Here is a 5,408-nt window from a genome sequence, read left to right as displayed (position 1 = left end):
TGGGTGTTCTTATGCATATGCCCTCTCTTCTTATCAGCTGGATGCTTCACTCTCCACTCTAGTCCTCAGTGGCTATGTCACTGGCTCTGGGCCCAAGAGTTCCCAGGTCTTGCCACATTGCTGGCCAACCAGGTCTCCACCCAGGTTCACAGGAGTCTTTAGAACATGGTAGGGCTTAGCTAGCTGCTTCATTGCTGTTTTTCCCTCACTTCCCCTTATCAGTGATGAATGTGGTCACCAATCAGAGCATATATTCTCATTGAGTCTTAGTCTTGGAAGGAGGTTTGCCCTGAGGGGACCCGACCACTTGCCTTGATGTCTCCTGGGTGAGCAACTTGCTTGCTCTTGTAGCAATCAGTCGGACTGCCTATATTGTTTTGTATCCAACTGATTTTCTTATGTTGATCTTGTACCTTGCTACTTTGCTGAATCTTCCAGTGAGTTCCAGTAGTGTTTTGCTGAGTCTTTTGTGGTTTTCTATGTATAGCATCAAATCATCTTCAAATAGAGAGTTTTACTTCCTCTTTGCCAATTTGATGCCTTTAACTTCCCTATCTTGCCTTATATCTCTGGCGAAGACTTTCAAAGCAATATTGAATAGGAGCAGTGGTAAAGGGCATCCTTGTCTGGTACCTGTTCTCAAGGGGCTTTTAGTCTTTTCTCCATTGAGAGGGATGTTAGCTGTTGTTTTTTTATATATGCTCTTAATTATGTTGACGAATTGCCCTTCAGTGCCTACTTTGTTGAGTGTTTTTATCAAGAATGGATGTTGGATTTTGTCAAATGCCTTTTCTGCATCAATCGATATGATCATGTGGTTCTTTTCCTTTTTCTTATTTATATCCTGGATTATATTGATTGTTTTTCTAATGCTGAACCATGCTTGAATCCTTGGTATGAATCCCACTTGTCATTTTTTTTTTTTTATGTGTTGTTGAATTATGTTCCCTGGGATTTTGTGGAGAATTTTTGCATCTATGTTCATGAGGGATATCGGTCTATAATTTTTGTTCTGAGTGATGTCCTTCCCTGGTTTTGGTATGAGAGTTATGTTTGCTTCATAGAATGTATTAGGGAGTTTTCCATCCTCTTCTATATTCTGGGATAATTTTAATAGAACTGGTGACAGCTCTTTCCTGAATGTTTGGTGAAACTCACCAGTGAAGCCATCTTGACCTGGAATTGTTTTGGTTGGGAGTATTTTGATGACCTGATCAATTTCTTCCTTTGTTATAGGTCTGTTCAAGTTTCCTACTTCACTCTGTGTAAGTTTAGGTGGCGGTGGTGGTTATGTGCCGTGGAGTTGGTTCTGACTCATAGCAACCCTGAACAGGGTTTCTGAGGCTCTTAATCTTTATGGGAGCAGAAAGCCTCATCTTTCTTCAATGGAACAGCTGGTAGTTTAGAACTGGTGGCCCTGAGGTTAGCAGCCCAATTCGTAAACACTATGCTACCAGCTCCTTGTAAGTTTAGGTAGGTCATGCTTTTCTAAAAATGTATCTATCTCCTCTAGATTTTCAAATTTGTTGGAGCACAACTCTTAATAATGTTCTATTGATTCTGTTGTGATGTGGTTTCTTATGTGTGTTATTTGTGTCTTCTCCCTCTTTTCTTTTGTTAGGTTTGCCAATGGTTTTTTGATTTCATTAATTCTTTTAAAGAACCAACTTCTTGTCCTGTTGATTCTTTCTATAGTTTTTCTGTTTTCTGCTTTGTTTATTTCTGCTCTAATCTTTATTTTTTCCTTTCTTCTGTTGACTGTAGGTCTACTTTGCTGGTCTATTTCTAGTTGTTGGAGATGTTGTGTTAATGTGTTGATTTTGTTTTTTTCTTCTTTTTGGATGTGTTCATTTATTGCAATAAATTGTCCTCTTAGCACTGCTTTTGCTATGTCCCAAAGATTTTGGTATGTTGTGTTTTCATTCTCATTTGTTACTAGGAATCTCTGGTCTTTTCAACATTATAACCCAGAGTCCCTGCTCTCAGATGGCAAATCCTGACTTTGGCATGCTGCCTTGGAGCACTGTACCTCTAATTGCTGAGAATACTCCTGTTGTGGCACTGTAGGATAAGCACTGGACCGCAAGATCTGTCTGAACCGTAAGGTTGGCCGTTGAAACTCACAAAGCCGCTTCTCAGAAACCCTATACAGGATCACTACAGAAACCCTCTACAGGGTCAGTAGTTTACAACAACAAATGTGGAACCCTCACAGAAAACCTCCACTCCCTGGAGGCAAGGTGGAGCCATCCTGACCCCTTCTACTGAGGTATGTGACTCCTGACTGATAAGCCACATTGTGTGGTCTTTCAGGTTAGACCACAGGTTTCACCTGGGAAACCTCCAGGAGAAAGCTGCCTCCCCAACCAGAATTGGTATACAGCCCGTGCATTGCAGTCTCTGGTGGCAGTTGTAGCCAAGGACTCAGGCCCCTGGCTTGTCATGCTTTTAAGTATGCCTGCATTTCTAGCTTAGGCACCCCCACATGGAGACCTTTTTTGGTGTATCCGCAGGTACCTTTGCAAAGACCTATGGGTCTAGGTAGCCCAAAAAATTTCTACTCAGCTACTAACTTAAAGGTTGCCAGTTCAAAGACACCCAGTGGTTCCCTGAAAGAAAGGCTTACCAAACTGTTTATGTAAAGGTCACAGCTACGAAATCCTTATGGGGCAGTTCAATTGTGACACACATGGAATCACCACGAGTCACAATCATGTGTTGTTCTGTTTTTAGGGGAACCTCGAAGACATGGTCACCGCTGAGTCAGTACTCAGTAGTTTTCCACTTCTAGCTTTTCCTCATCCTCCTGTCTGGTTTCATGAAACTGCAGAAGCCTTTGGCGCCCTTGACATGAGGGTAGTTCCTGTCTGAGCTGATGCTGTTCCCCTGAGGGAACTGGAATACTGAGGAAGCCAGCCCTTTCTCCTGTTTAGTCTCTTCCTTACGCAATCTCAGGGCATCATTCACCACTTTCCTTTTGGCTTGTTATCTTATTTGATTGTTCTGCTACCTGGCAGTTTAACTCTGCCCAGCTCAGTTCAGCTCTTGACTCTCCCCTGTGGAACCACATTGTCCCATTCAAACTCAAAGGAGGTTCAATCATTTGACCTTGTCATTCAAGGTCAGTCAACCGCCAGACCTCCAGAGAGCAAAGCGAGTCAGAGCTTTCCAAATTTGATGAGATTTTGAACACTTGTGAGCTCCCAGTCAGTGAGTCAAAACAGATAACATTCCCCTGACCACTCTATTGAAATGCAAGTCCACAGTGGAGGTCATGTCTGCTATGTTTGCCATTGAATGTCCAGGTACTCAGCTTTTTGCTTGGCACACTGTGTGCACTTGATACCCATGCCAGCGCTCTCCGATGAGTACTATGCCTGCGGAAGGGTTGGGCCTGGAACCTCCAAAGGCTGTGTCATCCTGTTCCAGCCACAGAGCTTTCATCATAGAAGCAAGCTGAGCTGTGAGCATGTTGCTAGGCTGTGGCTATTTATTTTTATAAACGAACTTGGTGCTTAATTTAGAAAACTGCTTTTGCTTTTGCTTTCTTCTTTTCAGCATCATCTGGCTGTCTGGCACCATCAAAGAATTGCATTTTTGACCCAATCAGAGCTTGTGGGTGGACGGGGGTGGAAGGAAAGCATGATGGCAGCCTGGCTGTCTCAGGAGAGGTGGAAATGCGTGGCCACACCATTAGCATCCTATTCGGCTTCTGGATGAGCTTTCTTCTGTGACACCCACATCAGTGGGAACAGCAGGATACAAGGCGGCTCTGGAGTTGGCAATGCATCTGATGAACCACATACCAGAATACAGTAGAACAGACGGCAGGGCCATGAGGACTGATATCACGTGTCAGAAGCAGGTGACATCTTGCCTCTTGGCTCTTTGGATGCAGCTATTTTAATAGAGCTACTAGTGTGGTGCTGTGGGTTAATGTGCCAGACTGCAAAGCCATTTGAACTGCAAGGTTGGTGGTTCAAGCTCACCAGCTGCTCCTCAGGAACCCTATCCAGGGTCACTATGGGTCAGAACTGACTCGATGGCACTTAACAACAACAACAACTTTATTACAGCTATTTTGGCCTGAGGTTATTCTGATTTGGCTCCAAAGCTCAGCCACTGCATAAAAACAAGTAAATGATGAGTAAATCAGGCATTTCCACTCCATCTGTGAGTTTCATTGCAACTCGGATCTTCACTCCATTGCAGCCTGACCTTTGGTTATCAAGAGTGTATGGGCCAGGGATACAGGTTGGCAGATGTTCCAAATGGGAGAAATATCACGGGTCAGACAATGGTCATGGATGGAGTCAGGAATGAGGTGAGGGTCAGAATTACAAGTAGAGGAAGAGCCCTGGTGACACAATGGTTAAGTGCTCAACTATTAACCAAAACGTTGATAGTTCAAATCTACGTTGTGGCTCCTTGGGAGAAAGACCCAGGGATTTCAGCCAAGATAACCGTATGGGGCAGTTCTACTCTGTGATATGGGGTCACTATGAGTACAAATGAACTCAACAGCACCTAACAGCAACAGGAGGACTGGTGGTGGTAGTTTGCGTCATAGAATATGATTTCGGAGGCTGTAAATCTTTACGGGAGCAGAAAGCCTCGTCTTTCTCCTATGGCGCCACTGGTAGAGTCGAACTGCAGGCCGTGACCCACTACACTACCAGGGCTCCTTAAACAGGACTAGGTGAAGTTTAGGAATCCTCTAAAGTAAAAATGTCAAAGTTCAGGTTCAAAGAAAATCAAGTTCAAAGGTGGGGCAAGAATCAGAGATGGAATGAGGGACAGGAAATCAGTTATAAACATAAAACGGTTTGCATTTTGCCTCACCTGTTTTTGAGGCAGCTATATCAAAACAACTGTGTAAGAACAGCTGTGTGAAATCATTGGGCAATAAAATAGTCCATTTAGGATACAGAACAGTAAATTTTGACTTTTCTACGAGTCGAACCTGACTCATAAATCTCTATTCATTTCACTTTAGGCTTTGTTTGAATCTCAATTTTTTTAATACAAAATGCACATAATCATGTCTGGTTTTCCTCTTTCCCCGCTTTTGCCCTCCCTCCGTGCAGCATGATGAATAACAAGCCAGCAACTCCTAAACTGCCTCAGACCAGTTGGAGAAAGGTGTTTGCTGAAATGGTGGAGATTCACCTACGTGATTCCTCTCTGAGTAATGGGATTTCAAAGTTGGGCAAATGTAGCCATCTTGTCTGGTGACTCATGTGGACACATGATACCTTTAGGAATGTTCGGTGTCTATAATGAATCTGTTCGTGCTGTGGCAGAGAACAGAGATTTATTTACTCAAATGCTCTCAAATTGAGAAGTTTGCAGGTGGGCACTAGGGATGAGTAGTAGAATCAGTTGAGAGGAATCTGCCCGTAATCTAC

General features: G+C 43.5%; 1 pseudogene; it reads left to right on the top strand.

The window, feature by feature from the left end:
• The first annotated feature begins 3,348 nt into the window (after positions 1-3,348).
• On the top strand, positions 3,349-3,846 carry LOC102811063 (annotated as a pseudogene).
• The last annotated feature ends 1,562 nt before the right edge of the window (positions 3,847-5,408 follow it).

This window comes from Chrysochloris asiatica, unplaced genomic scaffold (genome assembly GCF_000296735.1).
Source record: "Chrysochloris asiatica unplaced genomic scaffold, ChrAsi1.0 scaffold00022, whole genome shotgun sequence".
NCBI classification, from domain to species: Eukaryota; Metazoa; Chordata; class Mammalia; order Afrosoricida; family Chrysochloridae; genus Chrysochloris; species Chrysochloris asiatica.
This window is presented reverse-complemented; position numbering and strand designations above follow the sequence as displayed.